The following is a 26,640-nucleotide window of genomic DNA, read 5'->3' on the forward strand; positions in this document are numbered from 1 at the left end:
AAAGCATTCAACCCCATAATACATGTTGTTTTATTGGTCGCTCGTCCATTTCATATTCCATAGCTTAAGCATTCATATATTTGGATTCCTCTCGACGAGCCGAGCAGTACGAGTACCACCTTGATGGGTCTGCGACGTTTCCTTCCAGAGTTATTACCAAAAATACACAAACATCCCAGAATCCTCTCGGTTTGGGGTCAAAATGTTGTCGCTCATTAAATCCAATAAGAAACGTCGCATCGAATGAATGTGATTGAATTCTCCCCATCTTGACGAGCGGAATTGAATGGTGCAACTGATTTTGCTGTGCTGTGAAAATTCAGATATTTGCATGACTTCTTTTGTTTTATTTTGTGAATAGCAAAAAGCATTCAACCCCATAATACATGTTGTTTTATTGGTCGCTCGTCCATTTCATATCCGATAGCTTAACCATTCATAGATTTGGATTCCTCTCGACGAGCCGAGCAGTACGAGTACCACCTTGATGGGTCTGCGACGTTTCCTTCCAGAGTTATTACCAAAAAACCACAAACATCCCAGAATCCTCTCGGTTTGGGGTCAAAATGTTGTCGCTCATTAAATCCCATAAGAAACGTCGCATCGAATGAATGTGATTGAATTCTCCCCGTCTGGACGAGCGGAATTGAATGGTGCAACTGATATTGCTGTCCTGTGAAAATTCAGATATTTGCATGACTGCTTTTGTTTTATTTTGTGAATAGCAAAAAGCATTCAACCCCATAATACATGTTGTTTTATTGGTCGCTCGTCCATTTCATATTCCATAGCTTAAGCATTCATATATTTGGATTCCTCTCGACGAGGCGAGCAGTACGAGTACCACCTTGATGGGTCTGCGACGTTTCCTTCCAGAGTTATTACCAAAAATACACAAACATCCCAGAATCCTCTCGGTTTGGGGTCAAAATGTTGTCGCTCATTAAATCCAATAAGAAACGTCGCATCGAATGAATGTGATTGAATTCTCCCCATCTTGACGAGCGGAATTGAATGGTGCAACTGATTTTGCTGTGCTGTGAAAATTCAGATATTTGCATGACTTCTTTTGTTTTATTTTGTGAATAGCAAAAAGCATTCAACCCCATAATACATGTTGTTTTATTGGTCGCTCGTCCATTTCATATCCGATAGCTTAACCATTCATAGATTTGGATTCCTCTCGACGAGCCGAGCAGTACGAGTACCACCTTGATGGGTCTGCGACGTTTCCTTTCAGAGTTATTACCAAAAAACCACAAAAATCCCAGAATCCTCTCGGTTTGGGGTCAAAATGTTGTCGCTCATTAAATCCAATAAGAAACGTCGCATCGAATGAATGTGATTGAATTCTCCCCATCTTGACGAGCGGAATTGAATGGTGCAACTGATATTGCTGTCCTGTGAAAATTCAGATATTTGCATGACTGCTTTTGTTTTATTTTGTGAATAGCAAAAAGCATTCAACCCCATAATACATGTTGTTTTATTGGTCGCTCGTCCATTTCATATTCCATAGCTTAAGCATTCATATATTTGGATTCCTCTCGACGAGGCGAGCAGTACGAGTACCACCTTGATGGGTCTGCGACGTTTCCTTCCAGAGTTATTACCAAAAATACACAAACATCCCAGAATCCTCTCGGTTTGGGGTCAAAATGTTGTCGCTCATTAAATCCAATAAGAAACGTCGCATCGAATGAATGTGATTGAATTCTCCCCATCTTGACGAGCGGAATTGAATGGTGCAACTGATTTTGCTGTGCTGTGAAAATTCAGATATTTGCATGACTTATTTTGTTTTATTTTGTGAATAGCAAAAAGCATTCAACCCCATAATACATGTTGTTTTATTGGTCGCTCGTCCATTTCATATCCGATAGCTTAACCATTCATAGATTTGGATTCCTCTCGACGAGCCGAGCAGTACGAGTACCACCTTGATGGGTCTGCGACGTTTCCTTCCAGAGTTATTACCAAAAAACCACAAACATCCCAGAATCCTCTCGGTTTGGGGTCAAAATGTTGTCGCTCATTAAATCCCATAAGAAACGTCGCATCGAATGAATGTGATTGAATTCTCCCCGTCTGGACGAGCGGAATTGAATGGTGCAACTGATATTGCTGTCCTGTGAAAATTCAGATATTTGCATGACTGCTTTTGTTTTATTTTGTGAATAGCAAAAAGCATTCAACCCCATAATACATGTTGTTTTATTGGTCGCTCGTCCATTTCATATTCCATAGCTTAAGCATTCATATATTTGGATTCCTCTCGACGAGGCGAGCAGTACGAGTACCACCTTGATGGGTCTGCGACGTTTCCTTCCAGAGTTATTACCAAAAAACCACAAACATCCCAGAATCCTCTCGGTTTGGGGTCAAAATGTTGTCGCTCATTAAATCCAATAAGAAACGTCGCATCGAATGAATGTGATTGAATTCTCCCCATCTTGACGAGCGGAATTGAATGGTGCAACTGATTTTGCTGTGCTGTGAAAATTCAGATATTTGCATGACTTCTTTTGTTTTATTTTGTGAATAGCAAAAAGCATTCAACCCCATAATACATGTTGTTTTATTGGTCGCTCGTCCATTTCATATCCGATAGCTTAACCATTCATAGATTTGGATTCCTCTCGACGAGCCGAGCAGTACGAGTACCACCTTGATGGGTCTTCGACGTTTCCTTTCAGAGTTATTACCAAAAAACCACAAACATCCCAGAATCCTCTCGGTTTGGGGTCAAAATGTTGTCGCTCATTAAATCCCATAAGAAACGTCGCATCGAATGAATGTGATTGAATTCTCCCCGTCTGGACGAGCGGAATTGAATGGTGCAACTGATATTGCTGTCCTGTGAAAATTCAGATATTTGCATGACTGCTTTTGTTTTATTTTGTGAATAGCAAAAAGCATTCAACCCCATAATACATGTTGTTTTATTGGTCGCTCGTCCATTTCATATTCCATAGCTTAAGCATTCATATATTTGGATTCCTCTCGACGAGGCGAGCAGTACGAGTACCACCTTGATGGGTCTGCGACGTTTCCTTCCAGAGTTATTACCAAAAATACACAAACATCCCAGAATCCTCTCGGTTTGGGGTCAAAATGTTGTCGCTCATTAAATCCAATAAGAAACGTCGCATCGAATGAATGTGATTGAATTCTCCCCATCTTGACGAGCGGAATTGAATGGTGCAACTGATTTTGCTGTGCTGTGAAAATTCAGATATTTGCATGACTTATTTTGTTTTATTTTGTGAATAGCAAAAAGCATTCAACCCCATAATACATGTTGTTTTATTGGTCGCTCGTCCATTTCATATCCGATAGCTTAACCATTCATAGATTTGGATTCCTCTCGACGAGCCGAGCAGTACGAGTACCACCTTGATGGGTCTGCGACGTTTCCTTCCAGAGTTATTACCAAAAAACCACAAACATCCCAGAATCCTCTCGGTTTGGGGTCAAAATGTTGTCGCTCATTAAATCCCATAAGAAACGTCGCATCGAATGAATGTGATTGAATTCTCCCCGTCTGGACGAGCGGAATTGAATGGTGCAACTGATATTGCTGTCCTGTGAAAATTCAGATATTTGCATGACTGCTTTTGTTTTATTTTGTGAATAGCAAAAAGCATTCAACCCCATAATACATGTTGTTTTATTGGTCGCTCGTCCATTTCATATTCCATAGCTTAAGCATTCATATATTTGGATTCCTCTCGACGAGGCGAGCAGTACGAGTACCACCTTGATGGGTCTGCGACGTTTCCTTCCAGAGTTATTACCAAAAAACCACAAACATCCCAGAATCCTCTCGGTTTGGGGTCAAAATGTTGTCGCTCATTAAATCCAATAAGAAACGTCGCATCGAATGAATGTGATTGAATTCTCCCCATCTTGACGAGCGGAATTGAATGGTGCAACTGATTTTGCTGTGCTGTGAAAATTCAGATATTTGCATGACTTCTTTTGTTTTATTTTGTGAATAGCAAAAAGCATTCAACCCCATAATACATGTTGTTTTATTGGTCGCTCGTCCATTTCATATCCGATAGCTTAACCATTCATAGATTTGGATTCCTCTCGACGAGCCGAGCAGTACGAGTACCACCTTGATGGGTCTTCGACGTTTCCTTTCAGAGTTATTACCAAAAAACCACAAACATCCCAGAATCCTCTCGGTTTGGGGTCAAAATGTTGTCGCTCATTAAATCCAATAAGAAACGTCGCATCGAATGAATGTGATTGAATTCTCCCCATCTTGACGAGCGGAATTGAATGGTGCAACTGATATTGCTGTCCTGTGAAAATTCAGATATTTGCATGACTGATTTTGTTTTATTTTGTGAATAGCAAAAAGCATTCAACCCCATAATACATGTTGTTTTATTGGTCGCTCGTCCATTTCATATTCCATAGCTTAAGCATTCATATATTTGGATTCCTCTCGACGAGGCGAGCAGTACGAGTACCACCTTGATGGGTCTGCGACGTTTCCTTCCAGAGTTATTACCAAAAATACACAAACATCCCAGAATCCTCTCGGTTTGGGGTCAAAATGTTGTCGCTCATTAAATCCAATAAGAAACGTCGCATCGAATGAATGTGATTGAATTCTCCCCATCTTGACGAGCGGAATTGAATGGTGCAACTGATTTTGCTGTGCTGTGAAAATTCAGATATTTGCATGACTTCTTTTGTTTTATTTTGTGAATAGCAAAAAGCATTCAACCCCATAATACATGTTGTTTTATTGGTCGCTCGTCCATTTCATATCCGATAGCTTAACCATTCATAGATTTGGATTCCTCTCGACGAGCCGAGCAGTACGAGTACCACCTTGATGGGTCTGCGACGTTTCATTTCAGAGTTATTACCAAAAAACCACAAACATCCAAGAATCCTCTCGGTTTGGGGTCAAAATGTTGTCGCTCATTAAATCCAATAAGAAACGTCGCATCGAATGAATGTGATTGAATTCTCCCCATCTTGACGAGCGGAATTGAATGGTGCAACTTATTTTGCTGTGCTGTGAAAATTCAGATATTTGCATGACTTCTTTTGTTTTATTTTGTGAATAGCAAAAAGCATTCAACCCCATAATACATGTTGTTTTATTGGTCGCTCGTCCATTTCATATCCGATAGCTTAACCATTCATAGATTTGGATTCCTCTCGACGAGCCGAGCAGTACGAGCACCACCTTGATGGGTCTGCGACGTTTCCTTTCAGAGTTATTACCAAAAAACCACAAACATCCCAGAATCCTCTCGGTTTGGGGTCAAAATGTTGTCGCTCATTAAATCCAATAAGAAACGTCGCATCGAATGAATGTGATTGAATTCTCCCCATCTTGACGAGCGGAATTGAATGGTGCAACTGATATTGCTGTCCTGTGAAAATTCAGATATTTGCATGACTGCTTTTGTTTTATTTTGTGAATAGCAAAAAGCATTCAACCCCATAATACATGTTGTTTTATTGGTCGCTCGTCCATTTCATATTCCATAGCTTAAGCATTCATATATTTGGATTCCTCTCGACGAGGCGAGCAGTACGAGTACCACCTTGATGGGTCTGCGACGTTTCCTGCCAGAGTTATTACCAAAAATACACAAACATCCCAGAATCCTCTCGGTTTGGGGTCAAAATGTTGTCGCTCATTAAATCCAATAAGAAACGTCGCATCGAATGAATGTGATTGAATTCTCCCCATCTTGACGAGCGGAATTGAATGGTGCAACTGATTTTGCTGTGCTGTGAAAATTCAGATATTTGCATGACTTCTTTTGTTTTATTTTGTGAATAGCAAAAAGCATTCAACCCCATAATACATGTTGTTTTATTGGTCGCTCGTCCATTTCATATCCGATAGCTTAACCATTCATAGATTTGGATTCCTCTCGACGAGCCGAGCAGTACGAGTACCACCTTGATGGGTCTGCGACGTTTCATTTCAGAGTTATTACCAAAAAACCACAAACATCCCAGAATCCTCTCGGTTTGGGGTCAAAATGTTGTCGCTCATTAAATCCAATAAGAAACGTCGCATCGAATGAATGTGATTGAATTCTCCCCATCTTGACGAGCGGAATTGAATGGTGCAACTTATTTTGCTGTGCTGTGAAAATTCAGATATTTGCATGACTTCTTTTGTTTTATTTTGTGAATAGCAAAAAGCATTCAACCCCATAATACATGTTGTTTTATTGGTCGCTCGTCCATTTCATATCCGATAGCTTAACCATTCATAGATTTGGATTCCACTCGACGAGCCGAGCAGTACGAGTACCACCTTGATGGGTCTGCGACGTTTCCTTCCAGAGTTATTACCAAAAAACCACAAACATCCCAGAATCCTCTCGGTTTGGGGTCAAAATGTTGTCGCTCATTAAATCCCATAAGAAACGTCGCATCGAATGAATGTGATTGAATTCTCCCCGTCTGGACGAGCGGAATTGAATGGTGCAACTGATATTGCTGTCCTGTGAAAATTCAGATATTTGCATGACTGCTTTTGTTTTATTTTGTGAATAGCAAAAAGCATTCAACCCCATAATACATGTTGTTTTATTGGTCGCTCGTCCATTTCATATTCCATAGCTTAAGCATTCATATATTTGGATTCCTCTCGACGAGGCGAGCAGTACGAGTACCACCTTGATGGGTCTGCGACGTTTCCTTCCAGAGTTATTACCAAAAAACCACAAACATCCCAGAATCTTCTCGGTTTGGGGTCAAAATGTTGTCGCTCATTAAATCCAATAAGAAACGTCGCATCGAATGAATGTGATTGAATTCTCCCCATCTTGACGAGCGGAATTGAATGGTGCAACTGATTTTGCTGTGCTGTGAAAATTCAGATATTTGCATGACTTCTTTTGTTTTATTTTGTGAATAGCAAAAAGCATTCAACCCCATAATACATGTTGTTTTATTGGTCGCTCGTCCATTTCATATCCGATAGCTTAACCATTCATAGATTTGGATTCCTCTCGACGAGCCGAGCAGTACGAGCACCACCTTGATGGGTCTGCGACGTTTCCTTTCAGAGTTATTACCAAAAAACCACAAACATCCCAGAATCCTCTCGGTTTGGGGTCAAAATGTTGTCGCTCATTAAATCCAATAAGAAACGTCGCATCGAATGAATGTGATTGAATTCTCCCCATCTTGACGAGCGGAATTGAATGGTGCAACTGATATTGCTGTCCTGTGAAAATTCAGATATTTGCATGACTGCTTTTGTTTTATTTTGTGAATAGCAAAAAGCATTCAACCCCATAATACATGTTGTTTTATTGGTCGCTCGTCCATTTCATATTCCATAGCTTAAGCATTCATATATTTGGATTCCTCTCGACGAGGCGAGCAGTACGAGTACCACCTTGATGGGTCTGCGACGTTTCCTTCCAGAGTTATTACCAAAAATACACAAACATCCCAGAATCCTCTCGGTTTGGGGTCAAAATGTTGTCGCTCATTAAATCCAATAAGAAACGTCGCATCGAATGAATGTGATTGAATTCTCCCCATCTTGACGAGCGGAATTGAATGGTGCAACTGATTTTGCTGTGCTGTGAAAATTCAGATATTTGCATGACTTCTTTTGTTTTATTTTGTGAATAGCAAAAAGCATTCAACCCCATAATACATGTTGTTTTATTGGTCGCTCGTCCATTTCATATCCGATAGCTTAACCATTCATAGATTTGGATTCCTCTCGACGAGCCGAGCAGTACGAGTACCACCTTGATGGGTCTGCGACGTTTCCTTTCAGAGTTATTACCAAAAAACCACAAACATCCCAGAATCCTCTCGGTTTGGGGTCAAAATGTTGTCGCTCATTAAATCCAATAAGAAACGTCGCATCGAATGAATGTGATTGAATTCTCCCCGTCTGGACGAGCGGAATTGAATGGTGCAACTGATATTGCTGTCCTGTGAAAATTCAGATATTTGCATGACTGCTTTTGTTTTATTTTGTGAATAGCAAAAAGCATTCAACCCCATAATACATGTTGTTTTATTGGTCGCTCGTCCATTTCATATTCCATAGCTTAAGCATTCATATATTTGGATTCCTCTCGACGAGGCGAGCAGTACGAGTACCACCTTGATGGGTCTGCGACGTTTCCTTCCAGAGTTATTACCAAAAAACCACAAACATCCCAGAATCCTCTCGGTTTGGGGTCAAAATGTTGTCGCTCATTAAATCCAATAAGAAACGTCGCATCGAATGAATGTGATTGAATTCTCCCCATCTTGACGAGCGGAATTGAATGGTGCAACTGATTTTGCTGTGCTGTGAAAATTCAGATATTTGCATGACTTCTTTTGTTTTATTTTGTGAATAGCAAAAAGCATTCAACCCCATAATACATGTTGTTTTATTGGTCGCTCGTCCATTTCATATCCGATAGCTTAACCATTCATAGATTTGGATTCCTCTCGACGAGCCGAGCAGTACGAGTACCACCTTGATGGGTCTGCGACGTTTCCTTTCAGAGTTATTACCAAAAAACCACAAACATCCCAGAATCCTCTCGGTTTGGGGTCAAAATGTTGTCGCTCATTAAATCCAATAAGAAACGTCGCATCGAATGAATGTGATTGAATTCTCCCCATCTTGACGAGCGGAATTGAATGGTGCAACTGATATTGCTGTGCTGTGAAAATTCAGATATTTGCATGACTGCTTTTGTTTTATTTTGTGAATAGCAAAAAGCATTCAACCCCATAATACATGTTGTTTTATTGGTCGCTCGTCCATTTCATATTCCATAGCTTAACCATTCATATATTTGGATTCCTCTCGACGAGGCGAGCAGTACGAGTACCACCTTGATGGGTCTGCGACGTTTCCTTCCAGAGTTATTACCAAAAATACACAAACATCCCAGAATCCTCTCGGTTTGGGGTCAAAATGTTGTCGCTCATTAAATCCAATAAGAAACGTCGCATCGAATGAATGTGATTGAATTCTCCCCATCTTGACGAGCGGAATTGAATGGTGCAACTGATTTTGCTGTGCTGTGAAAATTCAGATATTTGCATGACTTCTTTTGTTTTATTTTGTGAATAGCAAAAAGCATTCAACCCCATAATACATGTTGTTTTATTGGTCGCTCGTCCATTTCATATCCGATAGCTTAACCATTCATAGATTTGGATTCCTCTCGACGAGCCGAGCAGTACGAGTACCACCTTGATGGGTCTGCGACGTTTCATTTCAGAGTTATTACCAAAAAACCACAAACATCCCAGAATCCTCTCGGTTTGGGGTCAAAATGTTGTCGCTCATTAAATCCAATAAGAAACGTCGCATCGAATGAATGTGATTGAATTCTCCCCATCTTGACGAGCGGAATTGAATGGTGCAACTTATTTTGCTGTGCTGTGAAAATTCAGATATTTGCATGACTTCTTTTGTTTTATTTTGTGAATAGCAAAAAGCATTCAACCCCATAATACATGTTGTTTTATTGGTCGCTCGTCCATTTCATATCCGATAGCATAACCATTCATAGATTTGGATTCCTCTCGACGAGCCGAGCAGTACGAGTACCACCTTGATGGGTCTGCGACGTTTCCTTTCAGAGTTATTACCAAAAAACCACAAACATCCCAGAATCCTCTCGGTTTGGGGTCAAAATGTTGTCGCTCATTAAATCCAATAAGAAACGTCGCATCGAATGAATGTGATTGAATTCTCCCCATCTTGACGAGCGGAATTGAATGGTGCAACTGATATTGCTGTCCTGTGAAAATTCAGATATTTGCATGACTGCTTTTGTTTTATTTTGTGAATAGCAAAAAGCATTCAACCCCATAATACATGTTGTTTTATTGGTCGCTCGTCCATTTCATATTCCATAGCTTAAGCATTCATATATTTGGATTCCTCTCGACGAGGCGAGCAGTACGAGTACCACCTTGATGGGTCTGCGACGTTTCCTTCCAGAGTTATTACCAAAAATACACAAACATCCCAGAATCCTCTCGGTTTGGGGTCAAAATGTTGTCGCTCATTAAATCCAATAAGAAACGTCGCATCGAATGAATGTGATTGAATTCTCCCCATCTTGACGAGCGGAATTGAATGGTGCAACTGATTTTGCTGTGCTGTGAAAATTCAGATATTTGCATGACTTCTTTTGTTTTATTTTGTGAATAGCAAAAAGCATTCAACCCCATAATACATGTTGTTTTATTGGTCGCTCGTCCATTTCATATCCGATAGCTTAACCATTCATAGATTTGGATTCCTCTCGACGAGCCGAGCAGTACGAGTACCACCTTGATGGGTCTGCGACGTTTCATTTCAGAGTTATTACCAAAAAACCACAAACATCCCAGAATCCTCTCGGTTTGGGGTCAAAATGTTGTCGCTCATTAAATCCAATAAGAAACGTCGCATCGAATGAATGTGATTGAATTCTCCCCATCTTGACGAGCGGAATTGAATGGTGCAACTTATTTTGCTGTGCTGTGAAAATTCAGATATTTGCATGACTTCTTTTGTTTTATTTTGTGAATAGCAAAAAGCATTCAACCCCATAATACATGTTGTTTTATTGGTCGCTCGTCCATTTCATATCCGATAGCTTAACCATTCATAGATTTGGATTCCTTTCGACGAGCCGAGCAGTACGAGTACCACCTTGATGGGTCTGCGACGTTTCCTTCCAGAGTTATTACCAAAAAACCACAAACATCCCAGAATCCTCTCGGTTTGGGGTCAAAATGTTGTCGCTCATTAAATCCAATAAGAAACGTCGCATCGAATGAATGTGATTGAATTCTCCCCGTCTGGACGAGCGGAATTGAATGGTGCAACTGATTTTGCTGTGCTGTGAAAATTCAGATATTTGCATGACTGCTTTTGTTTTATTTTATGAATAGCAAAAAGCATTCAACCCATAATACATGTTGTTTTATTGGTCGCTCGTCCATTTCATATCCCATAGCTTAACCATTCATATATTTGGATTCCTCTCGACGAGCCGAGCAGTACGAGTACCACCTTGATGGGTCTGCGACGTTTCCTTCCAGAGTTATTACCAAAAAACCACAAACATCCCAGAATCCTCTCGGTTTGGGGTCAAAATGTTGTCGCTCATTAAATCCCATAAGAAACGTCGCATCGAATGAATGTGATTGAATTCTCCCCGTCTGGACGAGCGGAATTGAATGGTGCAACTGATATTGCTGTCCTGTGAAAATTCAGATATTTGCATGACTGCTTTTGTTTTATTTTGTGAATAGCAAAAAGCATTCAACCCCATAATACATGTTGTTTTATTGGTCGCTCGTCCATTTCATATCCCATATCTTAACCATTCATATATTTGGATTCCTCTCGACGAGGCGAGCAGTTCGAGTACCACCTTGATGGGTCTGCGACGTTTCCTTCCAGAGTTATTACCAAAAAACCACAAACATCCCAGAATCCTCTCGGTTTGGGGTCAAAATGTTGTCGCTCATTAAATCCCATAAGAAACGTCGCATCGAATGAATGTGATTGAATTCTCCCCGTCTGGACGAGCGGAATTGAATGGTGCAACTGATATTGCTGTCCTGTGAAAATTCAGATATTTGCATGACTGCTTTTGTTTTATTTTGTGAATAGCAAAAAGCATTCAACCCCATAATACATGTTGTTTTATTGGTCGCTCGTCCATTTCATATTCCATAGCTTAAGCATTCATATATATATTTGGATTCCTCTCGACGAGGCGAGCAGTACGAGTACCACCTTGATGGGTCTGCGACGTTTCCTTCCAGAGTTATTACCAAAAATACACAAACATCCCAGAATCCTCTCGGTTTGGGGTCAAAATGTTGTCGCTCATTAAATCCAATAAGAAACGTCGCATCGAATGAATGTGATTGAATTCTCCCCATCTTGACGAGCGGAATTGAATGGTGCAACTGATTTTGCTGTGCTGTGAAAATTCAGATATTTGCATGACTTCTTTGTTTTATTTTGTGAATAGCAAAAAGCATTCAACCCCATAATACATGTTGTTTTATTGGTCGCTCGTCCATTTCATATCCCATAGCTTAACCATTCATAGATTTGGATTCCTCTCGACGAGCCGAGCAGTACGAGTACCACCTTGATGGGTCTGCGACGTTTCCTTCTAGAGTTATTACCAAAAAACCACAAACATCCCAGAATCCTCTCGGTTTGGGGTCAAAATGTTGTCGCTCATTAAATCCCATAAGAAACGTCGCATCGAATGAATGTGATTGAATTCTCCCCGTCTGGACGAGCGGAATTGAATGGTGCAACTGATATTGCTGTCCTGTGAAAATTCAATATTTGCATGACTGCTTTTGTTTTATTTTGTGAATAGTAAAAAGCATTCAACCCCATAATACATGTTGTTTTATTGGTCGCTCGTCCATTTCATATTCCATAGCTTAAGCATTCATATATTTGGATTCCTCTCGACGAGGCGAGCAGTACGAGTACCACCTTGATGGGTCTGCGACGTTTCCTTCCAGAGTTATTACCAAAAATACACAAACATCCCAGAATCCTCTCGGTTTGGGGTCAAAATGTTGTCGCTCATTAAATCCAATAAGAAACGTCGCATCGAATGAATGTGATTGAATTCTCCCCGTCTGGACGAGCGGAATTGAATGGTGCAACTGATATTGCTGTCCTGTGAAAATTCAGATATTTGCATGACTGCTTTTGTTTTATTTTGTGAATAGCAAAAAGCATTCAACCCCATAATACATGTTGTTTTATTGGTCGCTCATCCATTTCATATTCCATAGCTTAAGCATTCATATATTTGGATTCCTCTCGACGAGGCGAGCAGTACGAGTACCACCTTGATGGGTCTACGACGTTTCCTTCCAGAGTTATTACCAAAAATACACAAACATCCCAGAATCCTCTCGGTTTGGGGTCAAAATGTTGTCGCTCATTAAATCCAATAAGAAACGTCGCATCGAATGAATGTGATTGAATTCTCCCCATCTTGACGAGCGGAATTGAAAGGTGCAACTGATTTTGCTGTGCTGTGAAAATTCAGATATTTGCATGACTTCTTTTGTTTTATTTTGTGAATAGCAAAAAGCATTCAACCCCATAATACATGTTGTTTTATTGGTCGCTCGTCCATTTCATATCCGATAGCTTAACCATTCATAGATTTGGATTCCTCTCGACGAGCCGAGCAGTACGAGTACCACCTTGATGGGTCTGCGACGTTTCCTTCCAGAGTTATTACCAAAAAACCACAAACATCCCAGAATCCTCTCGGTTTGGGGTCAAAATGTTGTCGCTCATTAAATCCCATAAGAAACGTCGCATCGAATGAATGTGATTGAATTCTCCCCGTCTGGTCGAGCGGAATTGAATGGTGCAACTGATATTGCTGTCCTGTGAAAATTCAGATATTTGCATGACTGCTTTTGTTTTATTTTGTGAATAGCAAAAAGCATTCAACCCCATAATACATGTTGTTTTATTGGTCGCTCGTCCATTTCATATTCCATAGCTTAAGCATTCATATATTTGGATTCCTCTCGACGAGGCGAGCAGTACGAGTACCACCTTGATGGGTCTGCGACGTTTCCTTCCAGAGTTATTACCAAAAAACCACAAACATCCCAGAATCCTCTCGGTTTGGGGTCAAAATGTTGTCGCTCATTAAATCCCATAAGAAACGTCGCATCGAATGAATGTGATTGAATTCTCCCCGTCTGGACGAGCGGAATTGAATGGTGCAACTGATATTGCTGTCCTGTGAAAATTCAGATATTTGCATGACTGCTTTTGTTTTATTTTGTGAATAGCAAAAAGCATTCAACCCCATAATACATGTTGTTTTATTGGTCGCTCGTCCATTTCATATTCCATAGCTTAAGCATTCATATATTTGGATTCATCTCGACGAGGCGAGCAGTACGAGTACCACCTTTTTGGGTCTGCGACGTTTCCTTCCAGAGTTATTACCAAAAAACCACAAACATCCCAGAATCCTCTCGGTTTGGGGTCAAAATGTTGTCGCTCATTAAATCCCATAAGAAACGTCGCATCGAATGAATGTGATTGAATTCTCCCCGTCTGGACGAGCGGAATTGAATGGTGCAACTGATATTGCTGTCCTGTGAAAATTCAGATATTTGCATGACTGCTTTTGTTTTATTTTGTGAATAGCAAAAAGCATTCAACCACATAATACATGTTGTTTTATTGGTCGCTCGTCCATTTCATATTCCATAGCTTAAGCATTCATATATTTGGATTCCTCTCGACGAGGCGAGCAGTACGACTACCACCTTGATGGGTCTGCGACGTTTCCTTCCAGAGTTATTACCAAAAATACACAAACATCCCAGAATCCTCTCGGTTTGGGGTCAAAATGTTGTCGCTCATTAAATCCAATAAGAAACGTCGCATCGAATGAATGTGATTGAATTCTCCCCATCTTGACGAGCGGAATTGAATGGTGCAACTGATTTTGCTGTGCTGTGAAAATTCAGATATTTGCATGACTTCTTTTGTTTTATTTTGTGAATAGCAAAAAGCATTCAACCCCATAATACATGTTGTTTTATTGGTCGCTCGTCCATTTCATATCCGATAGCTTAACCATTCATAGATTTGGATTCCTCTCGACGAGCCGAGCAGTACGAGTACCACCTTGATGGGTCTGCGACGTTTCCTTTCAGAGTTATTACCAAAAAACCACAAACATCCCAGAATCCTCTCGGTTTGGGGTCAAAATGTTGTCGCTCATTAAATCCAATAAGAAACGTCGCATCGAATGAATGTGATTGAATTCTCCCCATCTTGACGAGCGGAATTGAATGGTGCAACTGATATTGCTGTCCTGTGAAAATTCAGATATTTGCATGACTGCTTTTGTTTTATTTTGTGAATAGCAAAAAGCATTCAACCCCATAATACATGTTGTTTTATTGGTCGCTCGTCCATTTCATATTCCATAGCTTAAGCATTCATATATTTGGATTCCTCTCGACGAGGCGAGCAGTACGAGTACCACCTTGATGGGTCTGCGACGTTTCCTTCCAGAGTTATTACCAAAAATACACAAACATCCCAGAATCCTCTCGGTTTGGGGTCAAAATGTTGTCGCTCATTAAATCCAATAAGAAACGTCGCATCGAATGAATGTGATTGAATTCTCCCCGTCTGGACGAGCGGAATTGAATGGTGCAACTGATATTGCTGTCCTGTGAAAATTCAGATATTTGCATGACTGCTTTTGTTTTATTTTGTGAATAGCAAAAAGCATTCAACCCCATAATACATGTTGTTTTATTGGTCGCTCATCCATTTCATATTCCATAGCTTAAGCATTCATATATTTGGATTCCTCTCGACGAGGCGAGCAGTACGAGTACCACCTTGATGGGTCTACGACGTTTCCTTCCAGAGTTATTACCAAAAATACACAAACATCCCAGAATCCTCTCGGTTTGGGGTCAAAATGTTGTCGCTCATTAAATCCAATAAGAAACGTCGCATCGAATGAATGTGATTGAATTCTCCCCATCTTGACGAGCGGAATTGAAAGGTGCAACTGATTTTGCTGTGCTGTGAAAATTCAGATATTTGCATGACTTCTTTTGTTTTATTTTGTGAATAGCAAAAAGCATTCAACCCCATAATACATGTTGTTTTATTGGTCGCTCGTCCATTTCATATCCGATAGCTTAACCATTCATAGATTTGGATTCCTCTCGACGAGCCGAGCAGTACGAGTACCACCTTGATGGGTCTGCGACGTTTCCTTCCAGAGTTATTACCAAAAAACCACAAACATCCCAGAATCCTCTCGGTTTGGGGTCAAAATGTTGTCGCTCATTAAATCCCATAAGAAACGTCGCATCGAATGAATGTGATTGAATTCTCCCCGTCTGGTCGAGCGGAATTGAATGGTGCAACTGATATTGCTGTCCTGTGAAAATTCAGATATTTGCATGACTGCTTTTGTTTTATTTTGTGAATAGCAAAAAGCATTCAACCCCATAATACATGTTGTTTTATTGGTCGCTCGTCCATTTCATATTCCATAGCTTAAGCATTCATATATTTGGATTCCTCTCGACGAGGCGAGCAGTACGAGTACCACCTTGATGGGTCTGCGACGTTTCCTTCCAGAGTTATTACCAAAAAACCACAAACATCCCAGAATCCTCTCGGTTTGGGGTCAAAATGTTGTCGCTCATTAAATCCCATAAGAAACGTCGCATCGAATGAATGTGATTGAATTCTCCCCGTCTGGACGAGCGGAATTGAATGGTGCAACTGATATTGCTGTCCTGTGAAAATTCAGATATTTGCATGACTGCTTTTGTTTTATTTTGTGAATAGCAAAAAGCATTCAACCCCATAATACATGTTGTTTTATTGGTCGCTCGTCCATTTCATATTCCATAGCTTAAGCATTCATATATTTGGATTCATCTCGACGAGGCGAGCAGTACGAGTACCACCTTTTTGGGTCTGCGACGTTTCCTTCCAGAGTTATTACCAAAAAACCACAAACATCCCAGAATCCTCTCGGTTTGGGGTCAAAATGTTGTCGCTCATTAAATCCCATAAGAAACGTCGCATCGAATGAATGTGATTGAATTCTCCCCGTCTGGACGAGCGGAATTGAATGGTGCAACTGATATTGCTGTCCTGTGAAAATTCAGATATTTGCATGACTGCTTTTGTTTTATTTTGTGAATAGCAAAAAGCATTCAACCACATAATACATGTTGTTTTATTGGTCGCTCGTCCATTTCATATTCCATAGCTTAAGCATTCATATATTTGGATTCCTCTCGACGAGGCGAGCAGTACGACTACCACCTTGATGGGTCTGCGACGTTTCCTTCCAGAGTTATTACCAAAAATACACAAACATCCCAGAATCCTCTCGGTTTGGGGTCAAAATGTTGTCGCTCATTAAATCCAATAAGAAACGTCGCATCGAATGAATGTGATTGAATTCTCCCCATCTTGACGAGCGGAATTGAATGGTGCAACTGATTTTGCTGTGCTGTGAAAATTCAGATATTTGCATGACTTCTTTTGTTTTATTTTGTGAATAGCAAAAAGCATTCAACCCCATAATACATGTTGTTTTATTGGTCGCTCGTCCATTTCATATCCGATAGCTTAACCATTCATAGATTTGGATTCCTCTCGACGAGCCGAGCAGTACGAGTACCACCTTGATGGGTCTCCGACGTTTCCTTTCAGAGTTATTACCAAAAAACCACAAACATCCCAGAATCCTCTCGGTTTGGGGTCAAAATGTTGTCGCTCATTAAATCCAATAAGAAACGTCGCATCGAATGAATGTGATTGAATTCTCCCCATCTTGACGAGCGGAATTGAATGGTGCAACTGATATTGCTGTCCTGTGAAAATTCAGATATTTGCATGACTGCTTTTGTTTTATTTTGTGAATAGCAAAAAGCATTCAACCCCATAATACATGTTGTTTTATTGGTCGCTCGTCCATTTCATATTCCATAGCTTAAGCATTCATATATTTGGATTCCTCTCGACGAGGCGAGCAGTACGAGTACCACCTTGATGGGTCTGCGACGTTTCCTTTCAGAGTTATTACCAAAAAACCACAAACATCCCAGAATCCTCTCGGTTTGGGGTCAAAATGTTGTCGCTCATTAAATCCAATAAGAAACGTCGCATCGAATGAATGTGATTGAATTCTCCCCATCTTGACGAGCGGAATTGAATGGTGCAACTGATATTGCTGTCCTGTGAAAATTCAGATATTTGCATGACTGCTTTTGTTTTATTTTGTGAATAGCAAAAAGCATTCAACCCCATAATACATGTTGTTTTATTGGTCGGTCGTCCATTTCATATTCCATAGCTTAAGCATTCATATATTTGGATTCCTCTCGACGAGGCGAGCAGTTCGAGTACCACCTTGATGGGTCTGCGACGTTTCCTTCCAGAGTTATTACCAAAAATACACAAACATCCCAGAATCCTCTCGGTTTGGGGTCAAAATGTTGTCGCTCATTAAATCCAATAAGAAACGTCGCATCGAATGAATGTGATTGAATTCTCCCCATCTTGACGAGCGGAATTGAATGGTGCAACTGATTTTGCTGTGCTGTGAAAATTCAGATATTTGCATGACTTCTTTTGTTTTATTTTGTGAATAGCAAAAAGCATTCAACCCCATAATACATGTTGTTTTATTGGTCGCTCGTCCATTTCATATCCGATAGCTTAACCATTCATAGATTTGGATTCCTCTCGACGAGCCGAGCAGTACGAGTACCACCTTGATGGGTCTGCGACGTTTCCTTTCAGAGTTATTACCAAAAAACCACAAACATCCCAGAATCCTCTCGGTTTGGGGTCAAAATGTTGTCGCTCATTAAATCCAATAAGAAACGTCGCATCGAATGAATGTGATTGAATTCTCCCCATCTTGACGAGCGGAATTGAATGGTGCAACTTATTTTGCTGTGCTGTGAAAATTCAGATATTTGCATGACTTCTTTTGTTTTATTTTGTGAATAGCAAAAAGCATTCAACCCCATAATACATGTTGTTTTATTGGTCGCTCGTCCATTTCATATCCGATAGCTTAACCATTCATAGATTTGGATTCCTTTCGACGAGCCGAGCAGTACGAGTACCACCTTGATGGGTCTGCGACGTTTCCTTCCAGAGTTATTACCAAAAAACCACAAACATCCCAGAATCCTCTCGGTTTGGGGTCAAAATGTTGTCGCTCATTAAATCCAATAAGAAACGTCGCATCGAATGAATGTGATTGAATTCTCCCCGTCTGGACGAGCGGAATTGAATGGTGCAACTGATTTTGCTGTGCTGTGAAAATTCAGATATTTGCATGACTGCTTTTGTTTTATTTTATGAATAGCAAAAAGCATTCAACCCATAATACATGTTGTTTTATTGGTCGCTCGTCCATTTCATATCCCATAGCTTAACCATTCATATATTTGGATTCCTCTCGACGAGCCGAGCAGTACGAGTACCACCTTGATGGGTCTGCGACGTTTCCTTCCAGAGTTATTACCAAAAAACCACAAACATCCCAGAATCCTCTCGGTTTGGGGTCAAAATGTTGTCGCTCATTAAATCCCATAAGAAACGTCGCATCGAATGAATGTGATTGAATTCTCCCCGTCTGGACGAGCGGAATTGAATGGTGCAACTGATATTGCTGTCCTGTGAAAATTCAGATATTTGCATGACTGCTTTTGTTTTATTTTGTGAATAGCAAAAAGCATTCAACCCCATAATACATGTTGTTTTATTGGTCGCTCGTCCATTTCATATTCCATAGCTTAAGCATTCATATATTTGGATTCCTCTCGACGAGGCGAGAAGTACGAGTACCACCTTGATGGGTCTGCGACGTTTCCTTCCAGAGTTATTACCAAAAAACCACAAACATCCCAGAATCCTCTCGGTTTGGGGTCAAAATATTGTCGCTCATTAAATCCAATAAGAAACGTCGCATAGAATGAATGTGATTGAATTCTCCCCGTCTGGACGAGCGGAATTGAATGGTGCAACTGATTTTGCTGTGCTGTGAAAATTCAGATATTTGCATGACTGCTTTTGTTTTATTTTGTGAATAGCAAAAAGCATTCAACCCCATAATACATGTTGTTTTATTGGTCGCTCGTCCATTTCATATCCGATAGCTTAACCATTCATAGATTTGGATTCCTCTCGACGAGCCGAGCAGTACGAGTACCACCTTGATGGGTCTGCGACGTTTCCTTCCAGAGTTATTACCAAAAAACCACAAACATCCCAGAATCCTCTCGGTTTGGGGTCAAAATGTTGTCGCTCATTAAATCCCATAAGAAACGTCGCATCGAATGAATGTGATTGAATTCTCCCCGTCTGGTCGAGCGGAATTGAATGGTGCAACTGATATTGCTGTCCTGTGAAAATTCAGATATTTGCATGACTGCTTTTGTTTTATTTTGTGAATAGCAAAAAGCATTCAACCCCATAATACATGTTGTTTTATTGGTCGCTCGTCCATTTCATATTCCATAGCTTAAGCATTCATATATTTGGATTCCTCTCGACGAGGCGAGCAGTACGAGTACCACCTTGATGGGTCTGCGACGTTTCCTTCCAGAGTTATTACCAAAAAACCACAAACATCCCAGAATCCTCTCGGTTTGGGGTCAAAATGTTGTCGCTCATTAAATCCCATAAGAAACGTCGCATCGAATGAATGTGATTGAATTCTCCCCGTCTGGACGAGCGGAATTGAATGGTGCAACTGATATTGCTGTCCTGTGAAAATTCAGATATTTGCATGACTGCTTTTGTTTTATTTTGTGAATAGCAAAAAGCATTCAACCCCATAATACATGTTGTTTTATTGGTCGCTCGTCCATTTCATATTCCATAGCTTAAGCATTCATATATTTGGATTCATCTCGACGAGGCGAGCAGTACGAGTACCACCTTTTTGGGTCTGCGACGTTTCCTTCCAGAGTTATTACCAAAAAACCACAAACATCCCAGAATCCTCTCGGTTTGGGGTCAAAATGTTGTCGCTCATTAAATCCCATAAGAAACGTCGCATCGAATGAATGTGATTGAATTCTCCCCGTCTGGACGAGCGGAATTGAATGGTGCAACTGATATTGCTGTCCTGTGAAAATTCAGATATTTGCATGACTGCTTTTGTTTTATTTTGTGAATAGCAAAAAGCATTCAACCCCATAATACATGTTGTTTTATTGGTCGCTCGTCCATTTCATATTCCATAGCTTAAGCATTCATATATTTGGATTCCTCTCGACGAGGCGAGCAGTACGACTACCACCTTGATGTGTCTGCGACGTTTCCTTCCAGAGTTATTACCAAAAATACACAAACATCCCAGAATCCTCTCGGTTTGGGGTCAAAATGTTGTCGCTCATTAAATCCAATAAGAAACGTCGCATCGAATGAATGTGATTGAATTCTCCCCATCTTGACGAGCGGAATTGAATGGTGCAACTGATTTTGCTGTGCTGTGAAAATTCAGATATTTGCATGACTTCTTTTGTTTTATTTTGTGAATAGCAAAAAGCATTCAACCCCATAATACATGTTGTTTTATTGGTCGCTCGTCCATTTCATATCCGATAGCTTAACCATTCATAGATTTGGATTCCTCTCGACGAGCCGAGCAGTACGAGTACCACCTTGATGGGTCTGCGACGTTTCCTTTCAGAGTTATTACCAAAAAACCACAAACATCCCAGAATCCTCTCGGTTTGGGGTCAAAATGTTGTCGCTCATTAAATCCAATAAGAAACGTCGCATCGAATGAATGTGATTGAATTCTCCCCATCTTGACGAGCGGAATTGAATGGTGCAACTGATATTGCTGTCCTGTGAAAATTCAGATATTTGCATGACTGCTTTTGTTTTATTTTGTGAATAGCAAAAAGCATTCAACCCCATAATACATGTTGTTTTATTGGTCGCTCGTCCATTTCATATTCCATAGCTTAAGCATTCATATATTTGGATTCCTCTCGACGAGGCGAGCAGTACGAGTACCACCTTGATGGGTCTGCGACGTTTCCTTTCAGAGTTATTACCAAAAAACCACAAACATCCCAGAATCCTCTCGGTTTGGGGTCAAAATGTTGTCGCTCATTAAATCCAATAAGAAACGTCGCATCGAATGAATGTGATTGAATTCTCCCCATCTTGACGAGCGGAATTGAATGGTGCAACTGATATTGCTGTCCTGTGAAAATTCAGATATTTGCATGACTGCTTTTGTTTTATTTTGTGAATAGCAAAAAGCATTCAACCCCATAATACATGTTGTTTTATTGGTCGGTCGTCCATTTCATATTCCATAGCTTAAGCATTCATATATTTGGATTCCTCTCGACGAGGCGAGCAGTTCGAGTACCACCTTGATGGGTCTGCGACGTTTCCTTCCAGAGTTATTACCAAAAATACACAAACATCCCAGAATCCTCTCGGTTTGGGGTCAAAATGTTGTCGCTCATTAAATCCAATAAGAAACGTCGCATCGAATGAATGTGATTGAATTCTCCCCATCTTGACGAGCGGAATTGAATGGTGCAACTGATTTTGCTGTGCTGTGAAAATTCAGATATTTGCATGACTTCTTTTGTTTTATTTTGTGAATAGCAAAAAGCATTCAACCCCATAATACATGTTGTTTTATTGGTCGCTCGTCCATTTCATATCCGATAGCTTAACCATTCATAGATTTGGATTCCTCTCGACGAGCCGAGCAGTACGAGTACCACCTTGATGGGTCTGCGACGTTTCCTTTCAGAGTTATTACCAAAAAACCACAAACATCCCAGAATCCTCTCGGTTTGGGGTCAAAATGTTGTCGCTCATTAAATCCAATAAGAAACGTCGCATCGAATGAATGTGATTGAATTCTCCCCATCTTAACGAGCGGAATTGAATGGTGCAACTTATTTTGCTGTGCTGTGAAAATTCAGATATTTGCATGACTTCTTTTGTTTTATTTTGTGAATAGCAAAAAGCATTCAACCCCATAATACATGTTGTTTTATTGGTCGCTCGTCCATTTCATATCCGATAGCTTAACCATTCATAGATTTGGATTCCTTTCGACGAGCCGAGCAGTACGAGTACCACCTTGATGGGTCTGCGACGTTTCCTTCCAGAGTTATTACCAAAAAACCACAAACATCCCAGAATCCTCTCGGTTTGGGGTCAAAATGTTGTCGCTCATTAAATCCAATAAGAAACGTCGCATCGAATGAATGTGATTGAATTCTCCCCGTCTGGACGAGCGGAATTGAATGGTGCAACTGATTTTGCTGTGCTGTGAAAATTCAGATATTTGCATGACTGCTTTTGTTTTATTTTATGAATAGCAAAAAGCATTCAACCCATAATACATGTTGTTTTATTGGTCGCTCGTCCATTTCATATCCCATAGCTTAACCATTCATATATTTGGATTCCTCTCGACGAGCCGAGCAGTACGAGTACCACCTTGATGGGTCTGCGACGTTTCCTTCCAGAGTTATTACCAAAAAACCACAAACATCCCAGAATCCTCTCGGTTTGGGGTCAAAATGTTGTCGCTCATTAAATCCCATAAGAAACGTCGCATCGAATGAATGTGATTGAATTCTCCCCGTCTGGACGAGCGGAATTGAATGGTGCAACTGATATTGCTGTCCTGTGAAAATTCAGATATTTGCATGACTGCTTTTGTTTTATTTTGTGAATAGCAAAAAGCATTCAACCCCATAATACATGTTGTTTTATTGGTCGCTCGTCCATTTCATATTCCATAGCTTAAGCATTCATATATTTGGATTCCTCTCGACGAGGCGAGAAGTACGAGTACCACCTTGATGGGTCTGCGACGTTTCCTTCCAGAGTTATTACCAAAAATACACAAACATCCCAGAATCCTCTCGGTTTGGGGTCAAAATGTTTTCGCTCATTAAATCCCATAAGAAACGTCGCATCGAATGAATGTGATTGAATTCTCCCCGTCTGGACGAGCGGAATTGAATGGTGCAACTGATTTTGCTGTGCTGTGAAAATTCAGATATTTGCATGACTGCTTTTGTTTTATTTTGTGAATAGCAAAAAGCATTCAACCCCATAATACATGTTGTTTTATTGGTCGCTCGTCCATTTCATATCCGATAGCTTAACCATTCATAGATTTGGATTCCGCTCGATGAGCCGAGCAGTACGAGTACCACCTTGATGGGTCTGCGACGTTTCCTTCCAGAGTTATTACCAAAAAACCACAAACATCCCAGAATCCTCTCGGTTTGGGGTCAAAATATTGTCGCTCATTAAATCCAATAAGAAACGTCGCATAGAATGAATGTGATTGAATTCTCCCCGTCTGGACGAGCGGAATTGAATGGTGCAACTGATTTTGCTGTGCTGTGAAAATTCAGATATTTGCATGACTGCTTTTGTTTTATTTTGTGAATAGCAAAAAGCATTCAACCCCATAAAACATGTTGTTTTATTGGTCGCTCGTCCATTTCATATCCGATAGCTTAACCATTCATAGATTTGGATTCCGCTCGACGAGCCGAGCAGTACGAGTACCACCTTGATGGGTCTGCGACGTTTCCTTCCAGAGTTATTACCAAAAAACCACAAACATCCCAGAATCCTCTCGGTTTGGGGTCAAAATGTTGTCGCTCATTAAATCCAATAAGAAACGTCGCATCGAATGAATGTGATTGAATTCTCCCCGTCTGGACGAGCGGAATTGAATGGTGCAACTGATTTTGCTGTGCTGTGAAAATTCAGATATTTGCATGACTGCTTTTGTTTTATTTTATGAATAGCAAAAAGCATTCAACCCATAATACATGTTGTTTTATTGGTCGCTCGTCCATTTCATATCCCATAGCTTAACCATTCATATACTTGGATTCCTCTCGACGAGGCGAGCAGTTCGAGTACCACCTTGATGGGTCTGCGACGTTTCCTTCCAGAGTTATTACCAAAAAACCACAAACATCCCAGAATCCTCTCGGTTTGGGGTCAAAATGTTGTCGCTCATTAAATCCAATAAGAAACGTCGCATCGAATGAATGTGATTGAATTCTCCCCGTCTGGACGAGCGGAATTGAATGGTGCAACTGATTTTGCTGTGCTGTGAAAATTCAGATATTTGCATGACTTCTTTTGTTTTATTTTGTGAATAGCAAAAAGCATTCAACCCCATAATACATGTTGTTTTATTGGTCGCTCGTCCATTTCATATTCCATAGCTTAAGCATTCATATATTTGGATTCCTCTTGACGAGGCGAGAAGTACGAGTACCACCTTGATGGGTCTGCGACGTTTCCTTCCAGAGTTATTACCAAAAATACACAAACATCCCAGAATCCTCTCGGTTTGGGGTCAAAATGTTGTCGCTCATTAAATCCCATAAGAAACGTCGCACCGAATGAATGTGATTGAATTTTCCCCGTCTCGACGAGCGGAATTGAATGGTGCAACTGATTTTGCTGTGCTGTGAAAATTCAGATATTTGCATGACTGCTTTTGTTTTATTTTGTGAATAGCAAAAAGCATTCAACCCCATAATACATGCTGTTTTATTGGTCGCTCGTCCATTTCATATCACATAGCTTAACCATTCATATATTTGGATTCGTCTCGACGAGCCGAGCAGTACGAGTATCACCTTGATGGGTCTGCGACGTTTCCTTCCAGAGTTATTACCAAAAAAACACAAACATCCCAGAATCCTCTCGGTTTGGGGTCAAAATGTTGTCGCTCATTAAATCCCATAAGAAACGTCGCATCGAATGAATGTGATTGAATTCTCCCCGTCTCGAAGAGCGAAATTGAATGGTGCAACTGATTTTGCTGTGCTGTGAAAATTCAGATATTTGCATGACTGCTTTTGTTTTATTTTGTGAATAGCAAAAAGCATTCAACCCCATAATACATGTTGTTTTATTGGTCGCTCGTCCATTTCATATCCCATAGCTTAAGCATTCATATATTTGGATTCCTCTCGACGAGGCGAGCAGTACGAGTACCACCTTGATGGGTCTGCGACGTTTCTTTCCAGAGTTATTACCAAAAAACCACAAACATCCCAGAATCCTCTCGGTTTGGGGTCAAAATGTTGTCGCTCATTAAATCCCATAAGAAACGTCGCATCGAATGAATGTGATTGAATTCTCCCCGTCTGGACGAGCGGAATTGAATGGTGCAACTGATTTTGCTGTGCTGTGAAAATTCAGATATTTGCATGACTGCTTTTGTTTTATTTTGTGAATAGCAAAAGCATTCAACCCCATAATACATGTTGTTTTATTGGTCGCTCGTCCATTTCATATTCCATAGCTTAAGCATTCATATATTTGGATTCCTCTCGACGAGGCGAGAAGTACGAGTACCACCTTGATGGGTCTGCGACGTTTCCTTCCAGAGTTATTACCAAAAATACACAAACATCCCAGAATCCTCTCGGTTTGGGGTCAAAATGTTGTCGCTCATTAAATCCCATAAGAAACGTCGCATCGAATGAATGTGATTGAATTCTCCCCGTCTGGACGAGCGGAATTGAATGGTGCAACTGATATTGCTGTCCTGTGAAAATTCAGATATTTGCATGACTGCTTTTGTTTTATTTTGTGAATAGCAAAAAGCATTCAACCCCATAATACATGTTGTTTTATTGGTCGCTCGTCCATTTCATATTCCATAGCTTAAGCATTCATATATTTGGATTCCTCTCGACGAGGCGAGAAGTACGAGTACCACCTTGATGGGTCTGCGACGTTTCCTTCCAGAGTTATTACCAAAAATACACAAACATTCCAGAATCCTCTCGGTTTGGGGTCAAAATGTTTTCGCTCATTAAATCCAATAAGAAACGTCGCATCGAATGAATGTGATTGAATTCTCCCCGTCTGGACGAGCGGAATTGAATGGTGCAACTGATTTTGCTTTGCTGTGAAAATTCAGATATTTGCATGACTGCTTTTGTTTTATTTTGTGAATAGCAAAAAGCATTCAACCCCATAATACATGTTGTTTTATTGGTCGCTCGTCCATTTCATATTCCATAGCTTAAGCA

This window comes from Petromyzon marinus, chromosome 22 (assembly GCF_048934315.1).
Source record: "Petromyzon marinus isolate PM22_M1 ecotype Great Lakes invasive population chromosome 22, UKy_Petmar_22M1.pri1.0, whole genome shotgun sequence".
NCBI classification, from domain to species: Eukaryota; Metazoa; Chordata; class Hyperoartia; order Petromyzontiformes; family Petromyzontidae; genus Petromyzon; species Petromyzon marinus.